Consider the following 15,240-nt stretch of genomic DNA (forward strand, 5'->3'; position numbering starts at 1 on the left):
GTGTGGAACCTAGTGTAAGAGTACCCAAATATCTCTAAATGTTCTGCAAGCTGTCATTTGGAGCAGAACAAGAATAGTTCAATATTATGTCACCATACATAAAGGAGAGGAATATCCTTATGTTGGCTGGATACTTTGAAATTGCCCTTCTCACAAGGCAAGTTTTGAGGTAAGAGGAAGAGTTTGTTTACTACAGCTGAAGTACTAAAGATGTGGTTCCTAGACTCCTCACTGATTTAAACACTTAGCTCTGCATCCTTCTCTCTCAGCCTCCAAGGAGTCCAGCAATCCATTATTTATCAGAACACAATTTGCCAATTGTCCACCACTACTTGCCACCATCCCATTATATTTGCTAATGGAATAAGTGTAGCCATCTCTGCCTAAACCATAAGCAGAGCAAACTAACAATCCCACCTGTAATTAAGTAATTGTATACCAGTTATATACCCTCTTTGATAAAATATTCCCTTGTGCCTGGGGAGGTAGACCTTGTCCTTCAGTGTACAGCTTCAGTGCTCCAACATCTCACAACTATCTACTGGTGTGGGTACTTTGTCCAAGTGTATCTGTGAGAGTAATGTATGAAGTTTGTGGAAACTGTCACTTCAGGGTGGCAGTTGGTTTTTGCTAAATAACCTCTCATGTGGCTGTGATGGTTACCACAACAGACTGAAGAAAACTGCTGGATGTAGTACCAATGATGCTTTTAAAGGACTACAGGGTAAAGAGATTTTATTTTCGTGGCCAATGTTTTCCTAACAATAATGAAATGAATATAAACTGTGCTTAGATCCTCATACCTCAGTCACAATCAATGCTTAACGGGACCTTTATTTACAGCAACAATTTTTTATTTTCCAATCTTCTTTTCCGTGTACTCGAATCTTCCATAAAAGTCAAAGTCAGAATTATTTCTGTCTGGTATCTCCCAACCTGTCCTCATCAAGGAAAGCAATCAGCTAACATGATTTGGTAATACACTTATCATTTCACTTTGGCTTCCTTCCTTATATATCAATATATGCTTTCACTTTCCCCTGTAGGATTTGCAGATGACAGTTTCAGTATCCTGATTTATATATTTTTTTTTTGCCTACTTGCCTACTTTCAAAGTCTGCTTATGCTTCTAAATTGTTTACAAGTGACTATAATGAACTAGTGATGAAGTTTCTCTGTTCATTGTTTATTCCTTGTGGCAATGAAGACTGACTGAGAAGCACTGCTTTGGTATTTCTTTTCAACCTTGTACAGCATACTAATAGGTAGGTGGATTGACAGTTAGACTGATACTGGCAGGGGGAGGGGAAGGGAAAGATTGCTTGACAGAACCTGAATTTATGGCATATGTATAGTATGCCTTTAGTTTAAATCCATTGCTTGACCTGTGCTTCAGTACTTACAGCCGACAAAATATACATATAAAATTCAGAATTTCAGTTTCCAATACTAATAGAGAAAGTATCAATTCAATTCAGAATCATTTGCATAGTAACACTTCTTACCATGTTTTGTTTTATTATTATTATTATTATTATTAAATGTGTATCAACTATTATAACAGTGGGGTTGGGTTTAGATTCAAAGCTCAGCTGTGTTTAGAATGGTAGTTTTACTTTTTTTTTGCATACTAATATGTCAATGTCAATTTTGCTGCCAGTGTGTGGCAGATATGCATTTGTTCATGTTATAGGATCTGTGGATAATATGTTTCAGATTAGCGGTATATACCTAGTTCTTAAAGCTGCTCTTCAAGTGGTGTTTTAGTGTTTTGTTTGTTTGTTTTTTGTTTGTCTGTCTGTTTGTTTTGTTTGTTTTTTTTTGTTTTGTTTTATTTTGTTTTAATAAAGATATTTGTTCATGAAATAAAAGTATCAGGATATTCCCAAGCACAGTAAAATTATTCTTCAGCTCAGATTTCTGCTCTTATCTCACTCATTCTGTTTGCACACTCACTTAAAAAAACAACAACAACAACAACAAAACAAACAAAAAAAAACCCTCAAACATTTCTCTTCTGCTTCAGAAAGCGGAGATGTTATGAAAGATGTGATTGAGAATCTGAATGCTCAACAGCATAGGCCATAAAGTGTCTTTTTTGGCACTTGTGAACTGAACTGGGACAGCACAGCTGGATCTGAACATTAATTCCTCAATAATTGATGATTAATCTATTAAAGTTTAATGGAGAGTTGATAAGTAATGGTCTGGCTGCCATGTCACCTGAGTGTAAATATAGCAAGTTGCCTGGAAATATGCTTTTTCTTTTGTCCATCAGAACCAAACATAGAGGAGGGAGAAGGAAGGAAACAAAAGGACAGGCAGGAGTAAAGACTTCTGTGAGAACAGAAAAGTGTAGGTCACAGAACCTGTCTGTGTCATGGCAAGTGCAAAGCTCTTGCGACAGTCTTAGGGAGTGACTCACAAAGATAGACCTCTCATATAAGCATCTCATGCTTTCACCTGCTTCACTACAATTCTGTACCACATAGCAGCACTCCACAGGCTTTTGGAGAATATCAGGCTGAGCATGAGCTTTTATGAGCACATTTTCAGAGCAGATGCAGTTTTAAGTGAAAACCAAACCAAACCACCAACCACCACCACCACCAAAAAAACAAAAACAACAACAAAAAAACACCACCACCAACAACAACAACAAATAAAACAAAACAAAACAAAACAAAAATAAACTACTTATGATAAACTAAGTAAATTTGTTTTTGTCTTTTCTCTGAGAAGCTGTTGGAAATAGCTGACTGCAAATGCCATTGTGAAGTGGCAATGTCTCAGCAAGATATCCAGGAGCTGCTCTTAATGATCATAACATGATTTCTTTAGGGAAATCTAAAGAGCACATAGCACAAGCACCACATTTAGCACAAATAGATAATCCTGTCTTGCAGTTATCATAATGTCTTTATGTGTGTAGGGACTGTGTTGTATTGTGGCCTTGAGTTTTATTGCAGCCAGCAGGATTACATTTGCACATGGCTGAAATTTGCCATTGTGGACAAGACTGGTATTTTCCATTGCTTTTGATTTTGTCTCCTACCAATTACATACCATTAGGAAATGGGAATTAAGAATGTGTACCTCTTTCCATGGCAAATTACCAACAAATATATTTGTTGCATTTGAGTATTTGTCTATTTGTTATTTATAAGATGATTTACAATGTTTTGATCTTTACATAACTGGGTAGATAAAATAATTTAAAATCAAATTATTTCATCCGATTCATTTGTAGTTACTCTTTATTGTGTTTTAAGATGCCAAGTAGGGCAGGATGCTCATTGTCCAAAACAGTCTGGGAAACCTACACCATGCTTAAAAGCTCACCAGCTTGTAAAGTGTGCAACTGAATAGTTCATATTTGAGGTCATCATTTGCACATGTCTGTTCAGAAATTATATTTTCTGGTTGTATACTTTTTGTTTATGATGCAAGAGTATCATCCATCTTCACTGTTCACTTTCATTTGCCACTGTGAGGAAAAATGTCTTCTAGTCAAAATAAGAGTACTAGTTGGCAGCTATATTCTGGATTCTGATGGAAAGCTGCATGAACTCAAGTTGTTTAACTTAACTGTGCTTTTTTTACCACATTTGTGAAAATGACATAATGATATTCTTGATATATCCCAAAGTTTAATTCACTGATGTCTGCAAAGAATTTAACCTACTATGAAGTTTATGGAGAATGAAATAGCATTCCAACTGTAATTGAATGACCTAGAGTCATTGGGTTGCTAGAACTGCTCACCTTGTTACTTTCCAATATATTTAAAAACACAAAGTGGTAAGTTTTAGACCCAGCAAGTGAATAAGACAACAGTTGCATTCTCCTTTATTTCAAAACTAAGAATTATTCACTCAAGAATTCTCAGACACTTGAATGTTTTAGAAAATGAAGACTGCATGATCTTTGGCTTACTGGAGCAATTTTATAATTCGTGTGACAATTATACATGGAATTAATGCATGATACAACTACAAACACTTTAGCGTGAAAAACTTTATCAAAGGTGTTTTGTTTCAATTGTTCTAAATGATGAAAACATGAACTTAAATAAACAGTATAAGAACAGAAAACTGAAGTGTGATTTAGAAGATTATATTGTAATAAAACCAAGTATTTTTAAAGATATATATACTTCAGGAAGGCAGAAAATATATATATATATAATATATATATTTATATATAAATATATTTATATGAAAATACTTAGGATAATATTTTATTTTTAAGAAAATATATTTTAAAGTGTATATGACATGATCACAGTTTATATGTGGAAAGAGACGTGCTTAGCGTTGTTACTGTAAGTGATAGCAAATCTTGTGCTGAGGACTGTTTTATGGGTTTCTGAAGAGGTGGAGATTTTCATTTATTAATCATGAACCTCATAGTATCCTAAGGTAGAAAATATAAAAGATATTTGACTGTTGTACTTGTAAAAGTATGGGAAGTATAAACGGAGTCACTAAAACATGCTAGGCAATGATTCAAAGAAATTCTACTTCAGCTAAAAAAAAAAAAAAAAAAAAACAAAAAACAGAGATCTAGAATAAAATCTCATCCTGGTAATCTAGACAAATGTAAGGATTTACCTTTGTTTTAGATATTTCTGAGAGTTTACTTCCTAAGAAAAAGAAGGAAAAAAATCAGCAACCGTAAGCTGGTGAAAGCATTCCAGGTGCTCTAATAATGCATAGCTGGATGTAGATTTATCATTGACTGAAGTCTGGACATTTTGTGAACACCTTCTCCACTACATTAGGAATAACAACGCATGTAATACCACACATGTGTTTACCTGTTTAAACTAGCCATTGTAGCTCAGGCAGTGTCAGCAATAGTTCTGCATCCTCTTTGGGCTCACCAGTAACATTCAGTCTCAGGGGGACCAGTGGTCTCTCCAGCAGACTAAGTCTTAGCCTGGGACTCAGGTCATACTTACTTGGGAATTTTATGCCATCATATAAATTCTGTATTCAGACCTTCCTTTCAAGTGTCTTTTTTTCTTCTGCTGGCACAAATAGTAATAAAAGCTTTATTCATGAACTGTAGAGCTGGAGGAGTTTGTTTTCAGCTTGCATATTGCTGAAATTTGACATCAAGGAAGTGTCTGTTTGAGTGGAACAATGACAGATGCACAAAACCTACTGACATATAAGACAGAAAAACAAATGGCTTGATTGAGGGAAGGAAAGCTCACTAATTCATGAATACATTTATTTTATGGTGTATACCTCAGATCTATTAAATGAACACCAAAAATGATAAATTATATTGACTGTGCTGAACTTGAGTAACTTCCCAAGTTGCACCAGGGGAGGTTTAGACTGAACATTAGGGAGAATGTCTTCATGGACAGGGTGGTCAAGCATTGGAATGAGCTGCCAAAGGAAGTGGCGAGCTCCCCATCCCTGGAGGTACTTAAGAGGCATGTGGACATGGTTTAGTGGTGGAACTGAGCAGGTCAGGTTGATGGTTGGACTTGTTGACCTTGAATTTCTTTTCCAATGTAGATGATTCTATGATTCTAGGATCTTCTATCTTTTTAATGTTTGCATTTTATGAGATTCAGTTTGTATGCAATGATTTTCATCTTCCACTTATGAACAAAACTGTAGCTACACACGTTACATAATATTAAACGTACCTTAAAAGTATATGAATTCTTCATAATTAAAGATGGCTTAGAATAAACTTGTTCCAGAAGGACAAGGTACCTCTGCAACAGGCTATCTAAATAACAGCTTGACAAAGTCTGCAATAGAAAATGTCCAAAGACCAACCAGACTCAGATGCCACTGCTGTAAAAGTAAAATCTATCTGGGTTCTTCATCTGCCAAGCTTGTCCCCTGAGTGGTTAAATTGTCAGGCTCCTGTGCATGAACTGACACGAACAAGCCAGAGGGGCCCATGTTTGACATCACCAGTAACACAGTAATGTCAGATGCATCTTCAATGGAGTATGAAGACTTTCCAGCCCCCACTGATCAGCTGTGAGACTGGGGAAAAAAATAAATATATATATATATATTTTAAACAGTACAAAATATGTCTGATTTATGACCTTCCATAGTCTAAAATTGTTCTTGTGATGAAACCATTAAGCCTTCATATAGATTTCACTAATATTTATTTTTTTACTTTTTTTTTTTAATTTTTATAATTTTCATTTTATTAGAGTTGCTTTTTTGTTTTGTTCTGTTTTGTTTTATGTGCCGAAGGCATTGGAAAAGTGTATTGTTCTTTATAAAACCCCGTGTTTCTGCAGAACTGTAGTTTGAATGCCTGAAGCCTCCAGATTTGTATTTCAGCAGGGTCATCAGGCTTTCAATCTTCTCAAGTACTGAAAGTAGATAAAATTTCTTTTCTAATGCAGCTGAATGTTCAGATAAGACAAGGAAAAGGGATGTCTGATTTCTTTGGAATAGGGATTGAATTTCTTATAGCATCATCTATGAGTAGTTCCTATAATTTTTGTCAAAAGTTTCCCATGTTGTTGGTTCATTCGTCAGCCCAATAGAACTGGACTATCCTGTGAAGAGATTTCAGTGTTAACCTTGTGTTTGACTTTTGGAAGGGGGATTTAAAAAAAAAAAAAAGCGCGAAAATAAAATAAGCAAAAAATAAATATGCCTAGAAAAAGTAATTCGGAATGTAAGTATACATGTATATTAAATATTTGTTTCTAAAAATTGTGTGTGTGGAACCCTTTTGAGAAGGCTTGGGAAATATCTGTATTTGAAGCAGTTCTCCAAAAACAGGACATTCATTTTTCATACAGTTAGTTTTAATAACTCTTGTCATAAATATTAAAACACTGAGGCAGAAAAAAATTGCCTTTTAGTCCCTAACCTCCATAGAATAAAGGAGAAAACTTTCTTATAACATAGTTAAAAGCAATAGTGTAAGATCTTGCTGTCTGCAGGTCTTAAAACTGACCAGGATTTATTTACCTTTTCTCTACCTGTCAGAAAACTATTTCAGAACCTCACCTCTCTGATTGCAAAGTACCATCTGATAATTTCAGCCCTCACTTTTTCATAAGCTGTTATTTCATTTGCTTTATTATTATTTTCTGTTATTCTCTACCTCCCTGCATTTCTACAAGCTGGTACTAATCCTCTAGGTTACTTTTCTTCCTGTTCAGCCCTCCCTTTGCTAGCACAATGTCCCATGCTCTCTTGGTCTCGTGTTACAATTTAGGGATTGATCCTCCTCGTCATTGTGGATTTTGTGTTCTGGCTTAAATTCAGCTATTCTGAACATACATGGCCGAAATAGCCAGCAGCATTTCAGATTAATTCTCCATAGTGCTATGTGCAAAAGCATCCATATTAACCATTTACTTTCATCCTTTTTCCATTAGTTTTACAATGCTCCAAATTTGCCAGGCAGGTAAATGAGCAATGCAAGCACAAAACTAAAAGATTGTCTACTGTGTAGATGTTTTATCATTTTGTATCATCAGATGCTTTACTATCAAACCTATATTTTTACCAAAACCGTTTATAGAACATCCAAGGAGCTGAACCAGACCAGCCTTTGGTTTGTCACCATTCAATCCAATACCTTCCCTGTCAGCAAAATCTATGTTTATCTGCCTTAAAACATTAGCATCCCTCAACTTCTCCCAATACCTAATATTTTCTGATATAACACCACATTACATATTTAACCAAGGTATTTAAATCCTATTATGAACACCTGGGATAAGGGGAAATTCTTTAAAGTTATTGTGTTGAATGACTGCAAAGACATAAGATAAATTATTTTACTTCCTGAGAAGAAAGTGCATATGATAACAAAATATGTTATTTAATTTGATTATAACATCTTACCCATTTCTCTGACTAGACACTTAAGATCTGTGTTCTGATGTCTGCATCAAACATTGTTTTATTGTATCTGTCTTCGCTCTAATTATATTGTGAGGCTACATGCAACGTGTTCTCTTCTATATCCTGTACTTTTTAACCGAAGGAGGGCAGTAAGAGTGTCTGTTTTTATAAGTCAAGAGCATTTCAGAATATGTAGGATTCAGGTAGTGGGAGGTACATGCTGTATATCACTTCCAGAAAAAATAGAGAGTAACATTTAAATATTTGAAAAGAAGTAAATGAGGTAAGTAAATAAAATTTAAGTACATTTCAGAAAATTCATTTAATCAAAATCCTTCTATTCCGTTTGAGGGAAAAATGGTTAGTGCAAGTCATATAACAGTTTCTACTTGGTAAGAAAGCTCCAATGACATTTATAACAGGTTTAGCAATACAGGCTTTTGTAGGAAGTACAAAGCCCACTAGAATATGATTTCAAAATTTTCAGTCCAAAATTCCATTGTAAACAAAACGAAACAGAACAAAACCAGAAACAAAACAAAACAAACAAACAAAAACAACAGCAAAAAGGGAAGAGCAAAGACATATAAAATATGTCTAAGAATAATCATTGATGTGATTTCAGTATTTTAACACATTATATTCGTTCTGTGCTGTCTATTCAATACCATCCGTATAACCACTCTGTAGTAAATTGTGGAAGTTGCCCTAACACATTTAATACATTGAACCAGCTTTAAAATGTGATTCTTTAAAGTGGGGTGTTAGGAAGGAGGAGTGATACAGATGATGTTATGTTATGGCAGGATGTGTTTTAGCCTGTCAAATAGTAAGTGGATATGTAAGCTGTTGTCATTAGTTGTGAACTCTCTTGAGACAAGGACCTATTTATTCTTGGTGCCTCATGAAGGTCCAGGCACATTTATGGACCCATATAAATGCATTCTCATCAATCCCTTCTTCCCCCTACACTTGTGGTCTAGGATTGATTAGCTTAGATAATTTTCTTGCTGAAGTATTTGAAATAATTTCCTTACCAGAAAAAAAAATAAATAAAAAAAAAATATATATATATATAAATTGCAGAGAGGTTTGCCTACAGGGTATAAAGACAACTGTTTTTCCCTTTAAGATTTATTTCTCTTCCTGCTTCCCTTATTCCAGTTCCAGTATTTACATTCATACACTAAGGTATTAAAATCAAGGACTCTACTTATCTACCCTGCGAAATACCTAATTTGTTTAGCTTCAGTGCACAGAAGCACAGGCGAGTTAACACAGGGCTCTCATAGAAATCTTACATCTTGTGACAACACAAAGCACCTCTTGGATGGTAATACACTGTGGGGCTTTAAACCTCATGCATTTTGCAAATATGGCCTGAAAACATTTTTTTTTTTTTATTAGAACACTCAGTTTCTTTGAAATTTGTAAGGTAGAAGTGGCTAGAATTTTATTTCAAATGTTTGTGAAAAATGGTTGCCCCAAAGTTCTTAGAAATCACATTTTCTTGTGAAAAAAAAAAAAGTAGGCTCTAATATTAATGCTCACTGTTTAATTTACTTTATTAAAAATTAAGATTCCAGAATTTTCATATTTTGTACAAATAAAGCTTTCTCCCAATTTCAAGTTTAAATATATTTGATCTGAAATCTAATTTTTTATAAAGTTATTTTTGTCATAAATTGTGAATCCAAGGCCACAATGAATAGATGAAGTGTTGAAATAAGCAAGTAATAGTTACTGCAGATACAATTTTTGAGTGTCTTGTCAAAAAAAAAAAAAAAGCAGGCTTTTGTAATCTAAACTATTAAAAAATACAAAGGTAAAAAAAAAATCATGAGGCTTAATTTTCAGATGGTTTAGAATATGACTTCAGTAAAGACTAGAAAGCACTTACTCAATCTACTAGCTTATTTTATATTAATAATGATCAGACCAATAAATATTTCTCTGTGCTTATTCCAGGAAACTTCTCAGCTATATAAAAAAAATGTGCAGCAGTTGCACCACCTATTCTTCCTATGGTTTCTATCTCCAAAGAAGGTAGAAAAATTTATTGTCTTAGGTCTGAAAGTTGCCAAGCAGACCTTCCTTTGGGAATCATCTTCATTACTGTCATTCTTAGAAGCTCAAGTCATGGGCCAATACTCCCTAGTGTTAGTCACTGTACAAACAAATTATGTAAAGCTGTGTTTTTAATATAATGCCAGCCAAGACCAAATTAATGAAAATAAATTACAACTGTAGCTGTATCTGCTGCAGAATAAAAGCTAGAGTACTAACATCATTAGTCTTCTGCAGGAATTACTGCATGAAATAAGTAAAACAATACAGTGAACTGAGTACTGTAGTTCTAGTTTCTAGAAAAAAAGAGCAAACTGGTGATTTCTACTTCTCGTTCTTTGTATGTGCTACCTTGAATTTTTATTGTTTCTATTAATGCTGCTCTTTCATTTTATTTTGAGTGACTTTGACTTTCAGAGTAGATTAATAGATGAATACAGAATAATTTTCTGTGACTATCCTGCCAGCATTAGGGAGGAACCACTTAACTGTCTGAAGCCACTATCCTGCCCTGCTCCCTGGTGGAGGGAGTAGAGAAAGTGTCCCCAAGATGCCAGCTTTAGCTAGACAGGCCATGCATGGTGGTTTATGGCTCATATATGAAGCAGAAGATGACATGTGATGTTGTCTTTAAAATACAATTCAAAGTTATTTGAAAGAAAGCTATATAGCACAATTTAAGAAATGCTCCATGTTCTCCCTGAGTTCATAATGATGAAAAGAAATCAGAACAAAAGCATAAAAGATTGAATTATAGCAGGTAATTCAAACAAAATGCTTACTATGCTAATCCGGTCTGCCACTCCCACTCAGTCTAAATGATAGTTTATTTAATAAGCAATCTTATTGAAGTGGGTTGGTTAGCCATTGAGTAAGTGCTATTCTGTAGGAGGAAGACTTGCAGATTTCAGGAGGTGATGAGTACAATGTAATGTTTAATCCTTACAGCTTGCTAACAAGTGAGCCTTCGGCTACATCCAGAGATGCTCACACACGCGTGCTCATCCACACACACACATACGTACATACACACGCAAAACAAGGAATTTGTATTTTCTACCAACTTGATGATCTTTTCCCCTCCTGCTAAAACATTTAACTTACATAATCTGGAGAGGTTATTTACTCAGACCATTTCGTATCATAATTACTTAGTTTTCTTCTCTGCATTTTCCATTTGGCAGACATGAGAAGCAACCAAAACCAAAAGTAGATTTAACACAGTCTTTGAAAGATTTGTGAAATACATGAAGTTGTCGTCTCTAAACAGGCATATAAGTAAGTATACTACCAGTACTTTCAGATACAGATACACATTTAGAAGCAAAGACCCTACACAATGCATTCCTGCAGATAAATTCTTCAGGGCACAAAAATGTCTAATAGGTTCTTGTAGATAGATAAGAGCAAACACATTTATTGTGAACTAAGTGCTTACTCTCTTATCTAATGCTATCTCTGAAATGCTTGTGCTGTTTTACTTGTTTGTCTTCTCACCACTGATGTATTTGTTTAGTGTAAAAGCACATCTTCCATGATGATAATTGAGAAAATAAAGAAATTGTGATGAACTACACACACAGACAACATCATGTTTCCTGAAAACTGTGTCAGAATCAACAATGTCATGTCCTGTAGCAGTGGACAGAAGATAGCTGTCCAAGTCATCAGTAAGCTAAATGCCATTATGTTTCTGCAAGGAAATAGCTATAACAGCATGCCAAAGAAAAGGGCAGTTTTGATGGCTGAGTATTCTGAAAATTTGCATAGAAAAATAGATTTTATTTCTGAATGAACACCAAGTACCTTTAATGCCGAGTACAAGAGTTTTGAATAATAAAAGCTCCTGTTAGGTAAATTTATGAAAAAAGTGCAAAAAGTTATAACAATAATACGTACCCTTCAATACATTCTGCTCAGTGAATGTATAAGTGCCTTTGAATCATTTATGCCTACATGCAGGAAACTGATAAATTTTGAACAAATTTAATTGAAATCACCCCTGGAGTGAGTCTGAAGGAAGGATTAAATTTAATGGTCTCACAGAGTGTCATACTGTAGCACTATACTGCCAACTCTAGTCTATTTTTTCTCAATAAAAGATTCTATACCTCAGTCAGTATGTGAATGTGTGTTTAATCACATCTCAGAAATGAAAATCACTTTACTTTGCCCTGTAATGAGACTTAAAGAAGATGTTCAGGCTGACAAATCACAAAGTTTAACTTCACTTTAATGGAGTGATACAAAGATACAGGATTTTTGCCCATACAATTTTAAGTGCATTGATGTTTTGTATCTCACATAATATCCCGTGGTCTTATTTAAAAATATGTGAAAGGAGATGGACAATATAGGCCATATTTGACATTTCATTGAGCCTGCAATACCGTCAGTGGAATGTCATGGTTGTATCTGTGTGCAGATATGTTTTCAAACGTGTTATTAATCCTTATCATTGTGGTCTTCATGATCTAAATTTTCATGGTCTCATCCTGCATTCCCCGTTTTCCGTATTGTAGCAGAGTACAGTAGCCTCACTACTAATTGAATATGGCAGAATCCCACCCTGTATGAAGATTTTATGGTTAGAAGTAAATATTATATTTATATATATATATTTATTATTATTTTTAAGTGTTTCTAACTCTGTTGTGTTTTTGAGCTTGTTCCTGTGTGATAGTCTTTATAAAGTACATTTTTCCACAGCTAATCATCATCTATATTTGTGAGGAGCATCCAATAAGAAACTGCTATCTTGTACACAAAGGCACTGCAGAAACATAGAGACACCTGATGTTTGTGGAAGTGTGGCCATTTTTGACCATTTAACTAGTCTACACTCTGAGCTGTATATTTAACACAACAGCTAACTACTCTATTAAATTAGATTTTAGTTGTGGTGTGCAACCAAAAGTACAATTTTTACTCTGTAATCTAACTATACCTCAACTTCTCTTATATAAAATTGAAATAGCAATACCAGTTCTTTTACAAAAGTATCATGAAGATAAATTAATTAATCTATGCCAAATTAAGATAAATTAATTTACGTGGTGAGGAATGCCATGGAAAATGCTCACGAGGAAAGTAATAATTCCATATTCAAGAAGGGCTTGAGTTAAAGCTGTGTGAAAAATTGATTTTTCACTTCATTGGCTGACCTGAAAAATTGTGGAAAAAATCAATTTTGGACCAACCTGAAGTGATTTTCTCTCATTTTTCTCACGGGAACACAGAGATGGGAAGTAATACATACATTTTGTCTCAGACAAAACATTTAATTTGTCTAGAAGTGAAATATTTCATTGTCACCTTAATTATTCATATCTTTTTAACAAATTGCAGGGATACATTGTTAAGGAAATAATCACTTCAAGCTTAATTGTTGGAGAGTTTATTGCTATAGAATAGAAAGGGAGGATTTGATTTTATTTTTTCGCAGTTCCCCTTGCCTTTCTTTCATTGACTGAAGTAATTTTTAGCACATAGTTGCATTTTGGGTGAAAAAAGTACCCAGTAAATGTGGATAAACTGCCTGAATCATAACCATGATAATCAGTTTTGGTGAGCATACAGATAACTGTACTGACTTAAGCAGAAAAATCATCTTTATTGCACACACAGCACCACCAATCCTTCAGCATCTTCTGCTTTAGCCTTCAGCACTTTCAACATTCATGCTTCATCTTATCACAGTCTATATCAGCATCTAAATATTGCTTAGATGGCTGCATGTTCTCTTTCTGAACCACATCTGATTGGTATTGCATCTGCCACTTCACTATAAATATTTCAATGGTCATTAGTGACAGGTGCCAATGACATGACTGATATCAAACACCATGAGAGTAATGTGATTCAAGATGTATATATTATAAAATAACACCAGACCGCTTAATTGCTGGCACACAGCAATTGCACTATCCGTCCATACAAATGGTTTTTCATACTACCTGGGGAGGTTTGGGCCACTGAGCTCCACTATATGCCCCATCCTTGGTTCCCCTCTTGATTTTCCCTGCAGGACTTCCTAGCTCCAGTTATGGAAGGAAGAGTCCATGTTTTCTTTCTAGTCTGCCACAGTGCACCAAGCATTGCCTGGACTAGTGCTGGAGCTAAACAAAGCTAGTGGAAGACTGGGAAATGTTTGTCAGTATGAGGAATGGAATGGTTAAGGTAAGAACCACAGAGGCAGGGATAGAAGGGGAGTCCTTGAAATCTCAGTGCCATCTTGACTTTTAGTCCTCAATGTGGACTGAAGCCCTAAAGAACTAGGCTCCCTGAAGAAGTGAGATGGGTGTGGGAAGATTAAAATATGTTGTAAAAAGAGGAAAAAGGCCATTCCCCTTTAAATATTGTTAACTCTTTGTCCCAAATGGGAAATAATATTATAAAACTTCTGGTAGATATGAAAGCTCTGTACTGTAAAAGTTCAAATGGTATTGGCTAATGGGCACAATTATTGGGATGGTCACTTTTTTGCTGGAAACTTTTTTGCTGGTCAAGCAATAACTGTCACAAAGAATTTGGTGTGCCACATCCTTTCGGGTAACGCATTCACTTTCTTTATGTCTTCTTTGTCACATGTACTTAGCAGTAAGTATGAAGAAGCAGAAGACCTCAGGGCAACTTCAATCTGGAAAAGAATTAATCTCAGGCTGATGTCACTCTCACTTGTAAAAGACTCTAGTTTGAATGAAATATTGGAAGTGTGATGAGAAGTATGCCTTAAACGACATGTAGATAAAACAAAATATTAAACAACTGCTCTTAAATAGTCACTATAGATTTTTTTTCTTGTGACTATATAAAATATACTATCAGAATACACAACAGAGAGATGAATTAAAGCAGCATAGGCAACAGGGTGCAAGAATTCAAAAAATACATCTATTCTGTCCTACTCTGGCTTTTTGTGTGACTAGTTATTAAAACTTGTTGTTTGTTAGATCCTTTTCAAATTATGTGCCAGCATCACAGACTTTTAGCTTGTCTGTTTTTTTGGTATAAGGTCTTTTTTCTAATACTTGGAGAAAGTAGTTGCATTAGTATGAAGTTCCCAATTCACAGGAGGAAAGGGAGCATATTTTGATGACTTCTGTAATAATCTTGTTACACCGGCAATAGTATTTATACGTATCATACATAAAATACATATACATAATCTGTTCTTATGACTCCATGTTTGGTTTTTTTGTTTGTTTTTGTCAGTACTGTCATCTTTTATAGAAATATTTTCAGCTTTAGCTCTAAAGGGTATGCCAGATTTTAATAGCTACAAATGTAGGAATGTTTTTTTGCTGTTGTTGTT

This window comes from Anser anser (genome assembly GCF_964211835.1).
Source record: "Anser anser genome assembly, chromosome: 2".
Lineage (NCBI taxonomy): Eukaryota > Metazoa > Chordata > Aves > Anseriformes > Anatidae > Anser > Anser anser.